A 16,342-nucleotide genomic window follows, 5' to 3' on the forward strand; every position below is an offset into this window, starting at 1 on the left:
CCCCTCGACAGTGTGGAGCATCTGTCCCCGGATCCCCCCTCGACAGTGTGGAGCATCTGTCCCCAGATCCCCCTTTGACAGCCTGGAGCACCTGTCCCCGGACCCCCCTCGACAGCGTGGAGCACCTGTCCCCGGATCCCCCCTCGACAGTGTGGAGCACTTGTAGGCATCTTCAGAAATGTCTGGTGTTTCCGCATATGACTTGTTAAAATGTAGTCAAATTTTGCGTTGGCCCTGCTGCTCCTCGGCTGTTTTTAATGAAATGGTTCCATCTGAAAAGTGATTTGAAAACACATCCCAATGACAGGCATCTGAGCAAGAAAGCAATTGTTTAACTTCTTTGGACTAAATTTTCCCAAACCTTATTTGTCCAGAGGAACATTTTCTGAGTAGCCCCCAAATACCCCGGGGGCACCCACAGCACACTTTCTTTGCAGAAATCCCAAGGGGATTGAGAGCAAGGACTCGTTGGTGAGAATTTGTTTAAAAATATTGACTTGCATCCATAGGAACATTTAATTCTATAAAACTTGCATTTGTTTGGAAGCCAAGTTTGATGGCATTTATACCTGAATATCCATCCCTATTAACAGCTTTTCGTCAGACGTTAGCGCAGTGCCTCCCTATGATGCTGGGGAAACTCCGTGGTGGCCCCCTCTGATCGATGGCCTCCACCTTCTCCCCCTGAGACCGGGGACGGCTGTGTGCCTGGTCTTTCTTTGTGGGGGGGTCTTGTGGGGACTGGGTCTGATGGGGACCATGGGCAGAGAGGGCGTGTCCCTCAAAACGGCCCAGCTGCCCGTGTGCACTTGGTGTTCTGGGATCGCGGTTCCCCGGGGAGGGGAATCTGAGTCACGTCGGGAAGTCGGGGGAGCCCGTGTGGGCTCTTCCTCTGTCCTTGTATGAGTGACACTAACATCACATTTGGGTTGTTTGCTTCATGGAGTTTCTGCGCTTACTGTCTTTCCCATTTAGTGTCTGTTGGCGGCTCTCCCCAAAGTGTGCTGTCTTGGTTTAGAGACACGGGACATGGAGAGACAGACCCGGAGCCCGGGGTGTGAGAACAGAGTTACCCACTAGGACCTTAAAACGAGGAGGGCGTAGAGTCCACCCGAACACACCCTGTGAGGGTCTGCTGACGTTCTGACGCACCTCGGGAGGGAGCCCTGCTCGGGGTCCCTGAGACCCTGTCCGCGTCCTGCCCTTGGCCCCAGGGCCACAGTTAGCAGCGCGTCAGCTGCACCGGGAGGGTCTCCGCAGGAATGTCGTATCCAGAGCCCCGTGAGCACCGTGGGACACGCTCAGCTGTTTATTTCGGCTCGCGAAGAATAAAAAATCCAATGCAGAGGGATCCCTCTGTGTCCAGACACCGCAGCCCATCCCGTGTGCACGTGCTCCCACTCTCCGCGTGGCCTGAACACCTCCTCTGAGCCTTCGAAGATTAGTGCAGACTCTCTGTGTGTGTGTGCTCACATCTCCCCCCGCGGTTTCAACGGGTCACTACGGGACCTGCCTGAACTCTTCCTCTGATCTGGAGTCGAAACTGTATCAATTCCCATGAATTGATCTGCGCGTCAGAGGAAACTTTGTTCTTTGGCGGTACTTTCTCAAGATGACTTTCCTCGCGTGGATGTCCCACAGGGCTCCAGGCACTATTCTCCAGCGGACTTGGCTGCTCACGATCACCTTTAATGTGAAAGCGACAGCGAGACTTTGCGGGAATTGTGTTGCTCTGAGAAATGCCACTTCATGCCCCAAGGGAAAGGTGGGCAACGTGCACAACCAGACGTGTGGGTACCTGGACCAGGTACCTGGCTTCAGGGACAGAAACCACCTTGCCCTCAGCCCCCGGCTCCCAACGGTCCCAGAGAAGAGAACAGCTCCAGGCCAGAGGCCGGGGGACGCAGGAGAGCCTGGTGGCGGGGACAGAGCCCAGCGGAGGGACCGAGTGCCGTCCTCCGTGCTGCCTGTCTTCCCGGGAACAAGAGTAGGGTGCATCACGGGGGCCTCGGGGGCCTGTCACAAAGGGCTGGGTGCAGCTCTGAGACCACCCTCTCCCCGTTCTCGTCCCCCAAAGTGAGAAGCAGGAGGGGCAGGAGTGGTACCTGAGTGGAGAGAAGAAAACGAACTGATTGGCTAACCACAGACGGCGTGTTGCTCAGAAAAGATGTCTTCTTTTCAAAATTACTTACAAAAATTCCCCAGTGGCAGCTCCCGCCAGGTTCTCACTCACATGTTGGCTTCTTGAGCTCAGAGTTAGCTGCCAACACCTTAGTTTCTAGTGGCCCCAGGAAGCCTTTCGTGGGCTCCACGGTTCGGCTCCTTCTGCGCGCCCGTGACTCCCTGCGCACCCCATGTCCCTTTGCTTCCAGCCTGCACTGCTGTTCCCTGCGCACAGGACGGCCCCAGGGCCGGAGCCATGGAGCCTCCCGAGCCGCGCGGCTGGAGCGGTCAGCACACTGCGGGAGCAGGACTTCAGGGCGTGTGTTCGCTTCCAGAGATGTGCCTCATTCTATGAGACAGTGGCTGTCAGCAAGGTCCAAGTTTATGCAGAAGAACAGAACAGAGCGCTCTTGACGGCCGCTGCTTTCCCGCTCACCCCAGGACGGGCGTTCGCGTGTGTGCCGGCGCCCGTCTGTGCCTCGGTGCAGGCTTCCCGGGCTCCCATAGGACGCACCGTCACCGTTCACCCAGCAGAGAGCTTTGAGGGGCTCAGGCGACGTCTTGTAACTCGGACAGTAATCCAGAAAACATAGCCTTTGGTCTTCTGAGGAAGACCTCAGCTTTTTTTTTTTTTTTTTTTTTAAAGATTTTATTTATTTATTTGACAGAGAGAGACACAGCGAGAGAGGGAACACAAGCAGGGGGAGGGGGAGAGGGAGAAGCAGGCTTCCCGCAGAGCAGGGAGCCCGATGCGGGGCTCGATCCCAGGACCCTGGGATCACGACCTGAGCCGAAGGCAGACGCTTAACCAACTGAGCCACCTAGGCGCCCAAGACCTCAGCTTTTAAAGTTCCTTGTAAAGATAAAACGTAGCAGTGCAAGCGTGTATCTTATAATTTCTATTAAGTTACGACTGTAGTTACCATTACTGTGTTGCATATTTGAAAGTTGCCGAGAGCAGTCTTCACTGTTCTCACAAGAGAAAGAGAGTTTTGTCACTGTGTGTGGAGACAGGAACTGCCCAGACTTTCGGTGGTGACTGCTTCCCGGACAGACGCACGCGGAGCCACCAGGCTGCGCCCCTGAAGCCAGGACAACGTTGTGCGCCAATTATAACTCAGTTTAAAAAAAGAATGCCTCGTCTTTACATTTTGATTTCTTGTCAGGTCTGACTGTCCCCTTTGTGGCCTCCACGTGTCACAGTTTGCCCGGCAGTGGTCCCCCTGCGAGTGACCCGACACGCCTCCCAGCCACGGCAGGTGCTCAGGGCGGCGAAGCCCTCGGAACAGCTACCTGAGAGGCGATCTCTGTTACGACAAACCGTTTTACATGTGCCATATTATGAGTTTCTTTAATGGTCCAATATTTTTTTTTTAAAGATTTTATTTATTTACTTGAGAGAGAGAGAGAGAGAGAGCACAAGCAGGGGGAGGGTCAAAGGGAAAGGGAGAAGCAGGCGTCCCGCTGAGCAGGGAGCCCGACGCGGGACTCGATCCTAGGACCCTGGGATCATGACCTGAGCCGAAGGCAGACGGTTAACTGACTGAGCCACCAGGTGCCCCTATGGTCCAATATTTTGAGTGAAATGTGTCCAGCATCATGGCCTTCCGTGCACCTGCAGATTCTCATGATGGCTGTTGGCCGATGATCGGCGGGCAAAGTCATGCAAGAAACCAGAGACGCCCGTTTGGAAAAACGGGGCAGATTTGAAAACAGTCTTCAGAGAAGCTTTCTGCTTGTTGAATAGGTATTTTCTGAGTTTTTCCTCCAAAGTATAGCCAATAACTTTGTTTCCAAAGATCACAACTGGGTTACAGGGAAAAAAGTTAACTCTGCCTTAAGCCAAAACCCAAACGATTGCAGATTTTCCGCCTTATATTGGCAAGCGTGTAGCTTATAAATGGGTGCCTCGATGGGATAGCTTTTGAGTCCAGATTTCTTCCAGGGTTGTCAGAGTCTGTACATATTGGTTGTACTAATCTGCTGAATCTGAGTGAACAGTTTTGAATCCTTTTAGAATCTGACCCATCCCCGTGAATACAGCGTATTGTCTGATGCTTTCATTTCTATCTGTTGGAGTCCACCAGCAACTAATAGTTGAGAATATTTCTTTTTTCTGAATTTTTTGAACTTCGAAAGCTAATATGCCCTGATCAGAAGTGTAAAGTTCAATGTTAGCAAGCGTTCTGACTCTCGGTCGGGGCCGAGTGGCATCACCAAGGGTCATTGTGAACACGGGCATCACAGACCAGAGAGAAACTCATCTTTATCTCCCGCCTTCAGTCATGGAAACACACAGAGCTTGGCCTTCTATAATGTAAACAGAAAATTATGCCTCCAACCCAAACCCGAGCCCTTAAGAAGGCAGCTTTTCTACCTGATCACCGTTGGGGACATAAGGTAGGGGCCCGGGTGTGACTCCCAGCTGTTGCCGGGGGCGAGGAGGGATGCTGCGGCCACATCTGGGCTGGCTCTCTGCAGAGGCACTTAATCTGTAGGCCCAGGTCCGCTAAGCCTCTTTGCCTTTCTTTGCTACTTCTCAAGCTAATGCTCGTCTGGAAAACCAGAGTGACTTCATGTCAACGGGGGAGAGGAGGAACAATCACGGACAGTGATACCAGAACGCACTGCGGACAAAGATAAAGCCCGGGACAAAAGCGTCATTCCTTGATCAATCCAGCAGAAGATTTGCTTTACTCAGCTTAAAAAGTGTGGGACCCTGGCCTACAAAACAAAGTCGCGGGAGCCCCTCATGGCCACGAGTGCCCGCGTGCGTGGGTCTGTGTGGAAAACGGAAGGCCAGTGAGCTGGCTCAACGTGACGGGATCTGCTCTGATTCAGATCCCTCGCTCCAACGACCGATCTCTCTGTGATGTTATGTGAAATAAGGCCTCAGGTACAAGAATGGAGAACGTAGCTCGAAAAATGCTCCTTGGCTGGTGTTTGGAGATTGGGAACTTCTTTCTGCCACTTTGAGTGGCCACCTTGCCAACGTGCCTTGGCTTACTCCCGTATCCGAAGTGTCGCAGCATGCAGGGGACGCCATGGCAGGCCACGTGCCGAGAGCGGCGGTCTCCTCACACCAGCACCAGCTTTAACTTAATAATGCACGTGTCAGACTGTAGGGGGTCAGCACTCACTTCCGTAACATTAATGTTACTGCTCATGGCTGTGGCTTGGAGGTGTGGTGCAGGCTGGTTCCACGTGTGGCCACTCCTGGGGAGCTCAGACGGCCTGTCAGCCTCTCCTCAGGGTTCCTGCTCCTGCCCTCGGCTGAGTGCACCTCCCAACCTCCCACCTCTCCCTTTGTGCTCAATAACACGTCCATCCAGAGGGCCCTTGGCCCCACCGTGCCGTCCACGATGAGCCTGTCCACGGAGAGTCTGATTTCTGTCTCCAGCCCTGACAGGTAGCCTGCGTGCTCTCACTAAATGTGAGTGGAGCCGAGCAGCCAGCGCGTAAGGTGCGGGAAACAAGGAACTTGCTCCAGGTCGCGTTGGCGGGAGGAGAGCGCCCAGGCCGTCTGGTGGTGGTTGGCCCGGAAGGGCTCCTTTGTGGCCATGAGAAAACCGGCATTGTGGGAGTTTGGAAAGTTAGTTTCAGCTTCAATCCCTCGGCTCCCTTTGGCAGACAACCTCAGGGAATAAGCAGATTCCTTTGGACTGAAACACAGAACAGTCAGGACTTGACCAAAAGCAGGTTTCAGGTGTGTGTCCCTCTCTGAGGATTTACACCTGCTGCTTCCCCGAAGCAGCCGTTAGCCGGACGCTCCTTACCCATGGGCACTGGTGGAGGGCACGCCTGCCCTTGGAGGCACTTTGGGAAAGTTACCGTGGCTATTTCCCCACTTCCTGAGCACAAAATGGCTTTCTTTTTGAAAGTAGACATTTTCAGGCCATTAATTCCTAATTCAGACTAACCGCTGCACTGGGTTTGAAGGGTGGCCTGAGAAAAGAAATCACTGCGGGGAAGTGGGACTCAATGCTCGTGCACCCAGAGGCCAGGTGCCGGGGCCCGGCTTTCACTCCGTGAGGGGCAGAACACCCGCTTGAGAGCGCGCCACACTCCTTCCCGCCTTCCTTCCTTCAGAACATCAATTAGGGTTCTTGATGGGGCCGCAGGGTGCCAGACCTCCCAACGAGATGGGCACCAGTCTGGTTTCGTGGGACCTACAATCTGGTGATGGTAAATGCTGGGGAATAGAGGCAGGACACAGCAGGCGGGCGCGCCTGGAGGTAGAACGGCAGGGCTGGTGTGGTCTGGGGAGCAAGCCCCGCCTAGGCAAGTGCGCCTCAGACCAGATATTCTGGGGCATCTGTGGGGTCTTACATCCCAACACCTGAAACAGTCATAAAGGGGAAATTCATAGACTGGAAGTTTGCATATCATCCCTGCGCGTCCCGACTCAGAGGATTTCTCCAGGGCAAGAGGGAGGTGGTGGAGATGTGGGCAAGACACCAGCAGCAAGGTGGGGACGAGGCCAGGCAGGGAGGTCCTGCATGCAGGCCAAGGGCAGGCCGTGGGGGTGGGCTTGCCCCGTCCATGTCCTCCTTAGAGCTTCCCGTGACTCCTTATTGGTTCTGGAAAATATAATCTGTTGATAAAAATTTTATTTTTCCTTAATATGTAATGGCTTCATTATTGTTCTTCTCAAATAAAGGAATGGTATTTTAAAGACCTCTAAGTTTTCAATTTTGATGTGATAAATATTGATAGGGTATCAATCAGCATGAAGAAAAGCTTGCTGGGACCCTCACTACTTTTGAAGAGCATGAAGGGTCTTCCCAGGGTGAGAACTGCTGTTTTAAATTGTGTGGGAAATTCCAGTCCATGCAATAAGTAAGAAACGCACTTACAAGTGCAGTCTGAGAATTGTTTTTATTATTTTTCAGAGGAAAGAGCCCCAGGAGGCCTGAGATATGACATGAGGTGTGAGAGGAGTCAGGGCTCCATCCTGTCCCAAGCAGTGCTGACAGGCGTGTGTGGGCAGGACGCCACGGGCATGCTGACGTCAGCCTGGCTGCGTGTCTCCTGCCCCAGCAGAGGCTACAGCCCATCACCTGCCGCTCTCCTCTCATGCACCTAGAGTCCAGTTAGAGAGCCTGCTGGCAACAGGCCGACTCTCACGGGCACGGCAAGGTGCTGAGATGCAGGGACGGAGGGACATAGTCATCCCCACACATGTGGGCTCACAGTCACAGACAGGAGCTCACACACACGCAAGAACTCACACACAGACAGCTCACACACACACGCATGAACTCACACATACCCATGAACTCACACACGCATGAACTCATACACACAGATGTGGGCTCACACTTGCAGACATGAACTCACACACAGGAGCTCATAGAGGAGAGCTCACACCTGAACTCACACACATGCACTCACACGCAGATTGCCCACACACAGACAGAAGCTCACAGACATGAACTCACACACACATGCATGAACTCACAGACAAGCATGAACTCACACACAAATGTGGGTTCACATGCACAGACAGAAGTTCACAAACATGAACTCATGCATATATGTATGAACTCACAGACATGCATGAACTCACATACAGGCATGAACTCACACGCAGAAAGGAGCTCACAGACGAGATCACATACAGACATGAACTCACACACAGACAGGAACCCACACACTCACAGATATGAACTCACACACAGACAAGAACTCACACACATACATGAACTCACACACTCACAGACATGAACTCACACACAGATAGGAGCTCCTACATACACATGAACTCATACATATGCATGAACCCACACATATGCATGAACTCACACATGCATGAACTCACAGACAAGCATGAGCTCTCACACTCACAGATATGAACTTGCACACAGATAGGAGCTCATATACACACATGAACTCACATATGCATGAACTCACACATGCATGAACTCACAGACAAGCATGAGCTCTCACACTCACAGATATGAACTTGCACACAGATAGGAGCTCATATACACACATGAACTCACACACACATGAACCCACACACAGGCATGAATTCACAGACATGAGCTCACACCCAGACATGAACTCACACAGACCGGAGCTCACACACACACACACACACACACACACACACACGCACACGCACACGCACACGCACACATACACACTCCCTGAGGAGATATGCTTGCTCATTACTCTTTTTATTTCTTCAAAAAAGGTTGAAACTTGTTTTTCCCAATTTAAGTTTCAGTTTAATTCTTGTCATAGTTTTTTGATTAAAGTTTGGGTGTTAGCGCTTCTCTTTCATACCCCAGTTATTAAATGTCTAGAAAAGCAACACCTTTTAGCAAACCTTTCTCAACGTTTTCTGATTTTGACTGAGACCATCATAAAGGCTTTCAAAGTTGGCGGTGGGAAAACCTGCACAAAGTCAGCGGCCGCTACAGGACATTCAGACGTCTCTCTGAGGTCTTAGACCATCCGCACCCCAACTGCTTATGGTATGCCAGGCGACACGGGGTGACCTGCCCGGGCATCATGAGTCTGTGTGGCTGGAGGGGGGCTTGCCATGGAGCTGGTAGGACCACACCACCGGGGTGTTAGGGATGGGATCTGGGAGACTAGGCCAAGGCCACAGGACATAAGGCCATGGAGCTGGAGGCCAGAGGGTGGCTGACTTCCTGAGTTTGAAGCTGCCCCGAGGCCAGAGAGCCTGGGAGATTCACAGGACAGGGCCTTTCCTCCTTGGCCTTCCAGCCTCTGAAGGCCAGTGTGCCCTGTCCAGCTCCGCCCAGGCTACCCCACACCCCTGCACTGCAATCCCAAACCCCTCCCTTGTGAGCTCAGGAAAAACCTGGGACTTGTGTCTCCACCACTGGATCCCACAGATCCGGATCAGAACTCATTTTGTCCAGACATGAGGCTTGCTTATTTTGGGTTGTTAAATGGATAACTGAGGTTTACAGCAAGACATTTCACATTTTTAATATATAAATTGACATTTTCTGCTCATGCAAATATGAACTGGGAATATTATGGAGAATCCGATTAAATACTAAATAATCTTCTAGGTTGGAGAACGGCAAATCCAGCTGGCTGCTTACGTTTGCATGGCCTGCAAACTCAAAATGGTTTTTCCATTTTTTTAATGGACAAAAAAATCAGAAGATGAATTAAATTTCTGGACAAGTGAGAATCATATGAAGTTCAAATTTCAGTGTCTAAAATAAAGTTTTATTGGCACACAGCATACATTCATTTATGTATCACTGGGGCTGCTCATTGTTTGGCAGCACCATAGGGAAGCTGTGACCGAGATGTCTGGCTCATAAAGCCAGAATTGCTTAGAGTCTGGCCCTTCACGGGGAAAGTTTTGAGCGAACCTACATCCTATTGCTTATCTAAAATCCATTATAAATTATAATGACTGGGAATTTCATTCTGTGACACTTCTAAATATGCCCACAGGCTATAAAGATATCAACCAGATAATGCCCAGGGTAAAAACATCTTAATCACATATTGGAACATTCTTTGTACAGTTGAAGGAAATTTCCTTTGACAGAGAACTTCCAAATATCTTTTGCATGCATACAAATATGATTTGCAAAGTATCTGTGAATGCACGAAGTTTCTAACCACTCTGATTGCTAATGAAAAATGCAGCAATGGTGTGCCTCCTTCCACTTCACATGAGTGTAAATATGTCAACATGGTCAATTATGAAATTGTCCTCACTGATATGAAAAGAGCATCTCAGACTCATGCAGCTTGGTTTTTATGTTTTGATGAGCATAATCAAAATAAAAGAATGATAGAAGTCCCTGCTTATGTGAGTAATATATATAATTTCTCATCCTCACAGCGGCCTTTCCAGTTGAGGAACAAGCCCATTTTACAGCTGAGGCTTGCAGAAATTCCGGAGTTTGTCCAAGGTCTCAAGGGCAGTTGAAGGTCAAGGCTAGGATTCCTGATTATAAAGCATCTGCTTTTATCAATTATCTCGTTCGGCATCTCCCAGATAATTTTATATTCCTACAGCTTTTTAAGGTAAATGTGGAACATCTGAAGGGGGATTTTTTGGGTTTCTGCGATAGAAAGAGGATGTCCTGAGAAACCGACTTCTGTTATTATATCTGATATTATTATGTGATTTCTAATCTCATCCAATATCAGAGCTTATGCTGATTGGCCAGAGATGATCATCTTCAAGGACAAAGCTTCCCAGGAGCCTGATTTACTTCCGGGACCAGAAGCTGCTGCTTTGTGGAATCCTGGCCCAGCACCCGGCATGGCCATGGAGGGGGTAGCGGGGTTGGAGGGGTAGAGGTGGGGAGCAAAGCTGGCCCCTGGGGAGGCTGAGGGTGTCGGGTTCCTGTCCCGTGAAGGTGGTGGCCACTGTGCCAACAAGGGCTTTAAAGGCCAATGATAATGAGACACAGGCCACACTGGTTTGGGAAATGTGAGACCCCATCTTGCAGGCACCTGTCCGATCTGTGTGGCCCGACCCAGCTGCTGACCATCAGGACTTCCGAACCTAGCGGGAGGCGCTTGTGAGCAAGACGACTCTGGACTCTGGCAGGTGCTTAGAGTCGCTGCAGAGTTCCTCCCCCTGACGTCCACTCTCAGCCCTGCCGTTTGCAGGGGCGGCTTGCCGAGGTGTCCTCGCCTGATAGGAGGGTGCCAACAGCCCAGCTGCAGGTGTGGCGTCCCCGAAGCGAGAGCGTGAGCCAGCGCGTGGCTCACAGCCCACCCACCCCACGGCGTGCTCCTCTCGGTCAGATTGGTCAGCAAGAACAGGACCTGCTCCCAGCTCTGTCCTGGGCGCCTGCAAGGGGCCGCACAGTGTCTGTGATTCTACCGTGGTGGTGTCGCCCTGCCGGTCCCCCAGGGCCTCCGAGCTGGCCCGGCATCCGCCTCAGGGCTTCGGAGAAGCTGCCGCTCTACCTCCCGTCCCGTCCACACTGACGGGTGGAGTCTCCCGCACCCCTAGACTCTCCTGCTCCCACGGTGCCAGTTTCACTGAGTGCCCTTGGAGTTACGCACAGCGGCATGGAAAACGGCCTGTGATGTTTAAGTCTAAAAAGTTCTGTGTTTAAAAAACTCAACACCCAAAAAACAAATAATCAAGTCAAAAAGTGGGCAGAAGAGATGAACAGACACTTCTCTGAAGAAGACATACAAATGGCCAACAGACACATGAGAAAATGTTCATCATCATTAGCCATCGGGGAAATTCAAATCAAAACCACACTGAGATACCACCTTACACCAGTTAGAATGGCCAAAATGGACAGGGAAAGAAACAACAAATGTTGGAGAGGTTGTGGAGAAAGGGGAACCCTCTTACACTGTTGGTGGGAATGCAAGTTGGTACAGCTACTTTGGAAAACAGTGGAGGTTCCTCAAAAATTTAAAAATAGAGCTACCCTATGACCCAGCAATTGCACTACTGGGTATTTACCCCAAAGACACAGATGTAGTGAAAAGAAGGGCCATATGCACCCCAATGTTCATAGCAGCAATGTCCACAATAGCCAAACTGTGGAAAGAGCTGAGATGCCCTTCAACAGATGAATGGATAAAGAAGATGTGGTCCATATATACAATGGAATATTACTCAGCCATCAGAAAAGATGAATACCCAACTTTTACATCAACATGGATGGGACTGGAGGAGATTATGCTAAGTGAAATCCGTCAAGCAGAGAAAGTCAATTATCATATGGTTTCACTTATTTGTGGAACATAAGGAATAGCATGGAGGACATTAGGAGAAGGAAGGGGAAAATGGAGGGGGAATTGGAGGGGGAGATGAATGATGAGAAACTATGGACTCTGAGAAACAAACAGGATTTTAGAAGGGAGTGGGGAGGGGGATTGGTTAGCCCGGTGGTGGGTATTAAGGAGGGCACGTACTGTATGGAGCACTGGGTATTAACGAAAACAATGGATCATGGATCACTACATCAAAAACTAATGAGGTATTGTATGGTGACTAACATAACATAATAAAATTAAAAAAAACCCAACATGTTGAACTGCTAAACATTTAAAAGTTAGGAACCAAATGGTTGGTAGTATCGCTGTCAGGATCCTGAGTGGGGTCCCAGGGAGGGGGCGAGGGGAGGACTTCAATTTTCATGGACATTTTTTTTTTATTCTTATGTTAATCCCCATACATTACATCATTAGTTTTAGATGAAGTGTTCCATGATTCATTGTTTGTGCATAACACCCAGTGCTCCATGCAGAATGTGCCCTCCTCAATACCCACCACCAGGCTAACCCATCCTCCCACCCCCCTCCCCTCTAGAACCCTGTTTGTTTTTCAGAGTCCATCGTCTCTCATGGTTCGTCTACCCCTCCGATTTCCCCCGCTTCATTCTTCCCCTCCCGCTACCTTCTTCTTCTTCTTTTTTTTTTCTTAACATATATTGCATTATTTGTTTCACAGGTACAGATCTGAGATTCAACAGTCTTGCACCATTCACAGCGCTTACCAGAGCACATACCCTCCCCAGTGTCTATCACCCAGTCACCCCATCCTTCCCACCCCACCCCCCACTCCAGCAACCCTCAGTTTGTTTCCTGAGATTAAGAATTCCTCATATCAGTCAGATCATATGATACATGTCTTTCTCTGTTTGACTTATTTCACTCAACATAATACCCTCCAGTTCCATCCACGTCGTTGCAAATGGCAAGATCTCATTCCTTTTGATGGCTGCATAATATTCCATTGTATATATATATACCACCTCTTCTTTATCCATTCATCTGTTGATGGACATCTTGGCTCTTTCCACAGTTTGGCTATTGTGGACATTGCTGCTATAAACATCGGGGTGCACGTACCCCTTCGGATCCCTACTTTTGTATCTTTGGGGTAAATACCCAGTAGTGCAATTGCTGGATCATATGGTAGCTCTATTTTCAACTTTTTGAGGAACCTCCATACAGTTTTCCAGAGTGGCTGCACCAGCTTGCATTCCCACCAACAGTGTAGGAGGGTTCCCCTTTCTCCGCATCCCCGCCAACATCTGTCATTTCCTGACTTGTTAATTTTAGCCATTCTGACTGGTGTGAGGTGGTATCTCATTGAGGTTTTGATTTGGATTTCCCTGATGCCGAGCGATATTGAGCACTTTTTCATGTGTCTGTTGGCCATTTGGATGTCTTCTTTGGAAAAATGTCTGTTCATGTCTTCTGCCCATTTCTTGATTGGATTCTTTGTTCTTTGGGTGTTGAGTTTGATGAGTTCTTTATAGATTTTGGATACTAGCCCTTTATCTGATATGTCATTTGCAAATATCTTCTCCCATTCTGTCGGTTGTCTTTTGGTTTTGTTGACTGTTTCCTTTGCTTTGCAAAAGCTTTTTATCTTGATGAAGGACTTCAATTTTCTACATTATTGTTTGAATTGTTTTGACAGCAAACACTTGTTACTTTTACTATCATAAAAATGAAAACGTGTTTTTTTTTTAAAGATTTTATTTATTTATTTGAGACAGAGAGAATGAGATGCAGAGAGCATGAGAGGGAGGAGGGTCAGAGGGAAAAGCAGACTCCCTGCCGAGCAGGGAGCCCGATGCGGGACTCGATCCCGGGACTCCAGGATCATGACCTGAGCCGAAGGCAGTCGCTTAACCAACTGAGCCACCCAGGCACCCCGAAAACGTGTTTATATCTGGGAGAAGAAAGATCTTACTCGTGAGAAGGTGTGTCCCCTGTGGGGAATGCCCTCACCGCCGGGGGGCCTTCCTGGGCCGCGTGGACCCCAGCCCCTCACCTTCCCGATGTCTGTGCTCGCCCGGGGGCTCCACCCTCACTGGGGCCCCTCCTGACAGCAACTCTAATCTCTGGCTGCTCCTGGGTGAGCACTCCCCGCACGGCCCACCATTGCAGTTGCCCCCTTGGGCACACCCACCTCCACAGCCCCGCTCAGGCACCGTCCAGCACAGCCCACTGGCAGACTGCTCATTTGTGGTTTCTGATCCACATGCTGTGGCTTGTCACCTCTGTTATCACGTCACCTTAGCTTTCTAGCTCCTGCCATCAACCCCTTCTTTGCTCAGCATTTTTGCTCTCAAACGATTTAGCCAAGGAATGTGCAGGAACTCACCTTTGTCATAGGTCATTGGTCCACATTTGATTTTCTGCTATTGGGTCAGGACTCTGTTCCTGATCCAGATAGTCTCATAATATCAAGCACATCTCTCTGAAGGCTGCTCTCCATGGGGTGGGGGCACATCAGGAAATTTAACCATCTAATGCAGTGCAGGGATGTAGGGGTTCACACTACACAGAGCTGAAGCCCCTGTTCTTAAGAAAATGTTGGTCTTTTCCTTAAGACCTTCAACTGATTAGACAAGGCCCACCCACATTATGGAGGGCAATTTGTTTTACTCACAATCTACTGATTTAAATGTTAATCTCACGGAATAAATACCTTCACAGAAACATCTAGAATAGTGTTTGACCAAATACCTAGGTACTGTGGCTGTGATGGTCTAAATGTTTGTGTTGCCCCCAAATTTGCATGTTATCACCTATTCCCCAAGATGATGACATTAGTAGGTGGGGCCTTTGGGAGGTGATTAGGTCATGAGGATGGGGCCCCCGTGAGAATCCTTGCCCTTACACGAGACCCCAGAGGACTCCCTTGTCCCTTCTGTCACTGAGGACACAGCAAGAAGAAGCAGTGAACCAGGAACGGGACCTGCACCCGACGCCGTATCTGCCTCCAGGACTGTGGAGGCCTGTGGTTTATCCGCTCTGCTCGTGCTGCTCTGGGACGGCAGCCCGTGTGGAAAGAGGCAGTGGCCTGGCCATTTCGACACGTGAAACTTGCCACCACAATACCTTCATCAAAGAGAAACTGTAGTATGTGTTTTCTGACAAGGTGGTTTCATTCTTTCTTCCCTCTCCTTACCATGTCTGCAAATATTTGGGTTTTTAACCATTAATTATTGACAAAAGAGAGAGGAAGACATTTTTTTCCATGTTGTAAATTATTATTAATCAGATGGCGGTATGCCAGTCTGTGATTATGGTGAGGGAAAGTGCCAGCCTCTTCGGACAAGCTCCGCTTGGGGTCAGTGCACCAGGCTGGTGCCCAGGGCCGCATCTGACCCCCTGCTGTGTGACCTTGAGGACGGTATCCTCTCTGGGGTCCCCTTCCTTGTCCCTGAAATTAATGTAAGAATACCACATGGACTCGGAGGGAAAGGTAAGCACCTGGCCCCCAGCACCTGCCCTCGCCCCACAGTACAGTTATATCAACTTCAAAGATTTCTCCACCTGTGAGGATGTGGACTGTTGTGGTTTTTATTATTATTATTTTTTTTCTGTTGTGGTTTTTAAAAAATTGACTTTAAACTCGCTGGAGATGGACTCAGAGTGGCCACTCCTGTCATCTGTCTGAGCTGAACTAAAGGGACCCTTTACCTGATTAATAATGAAGATTCTTAGGGGAGAATAATTGTAAATAAATGATACCTGAGCTCCAAGAAGGTTTATTTTTTATCTATTATTATTATTATTTAATTTTTATTAACCTATAATGTATTATTGGTTTCAGAGGTACAGGTCTGTGACTCATCAGTCTTACACAATTCACAGCGCTCACCATAGCACATACCCTCCCCAGTGTCCATCACCCAGCTACCCCGTCCTCCCACCCCCCTCCACTCCAGCAACCCTCCATTTGTTTCCCGAGATTAAGAGTCTTTTATGGTTTGTCTCCCTCTCTGATTTTGTCTTATTTCATTTTTCCCTCCCTTCCCCTATGATCCTCTGCCTTGTTTCTCAAATTCTACATATCAATGAGATCATATGATAATTGTCTTTCTCTGATTGACTTATTTCACTTAGTGTAATATCTATTTCTCCTTTAAAAATTTTCTCTCACTGGATGACCCCAAAATGACAGTGCACTGGGATGGGTAGTGGGGGATGTGGGGATGTGTGAGATGGAAGGAGTGTGAGTATGCAAGACAGTAAATGTGTGAATGTGAGCATGTTTGTGAGCACTGTGAGCATGTGTGAGCATTTAAGTGTGTGTGAGTGTGTGATCATGTGAGAGTGTGAGAGCATGTTAGTGTGCAAGAGTGCAAGCATGAGAGTGTAAGCCTGTGCACACACTCGTGTGAGTGTGTGAGTGTATAAGACAGTAAATGTGTGAGTGTGAGCATGT

This window comes from Neomonachus schauinslandi, chromosome 14, assembly GCF_002201575.2.
Source record: "Neomonachus schauinslandi chromosome 14, ASM220157v2, whole genome shotgun sequence".
NCBI lineage: Eukaryota > Metazoa > Chordata > Mammalia > Carnivora > Phocidae > Neomonachus > Neomonachus schauinslandi.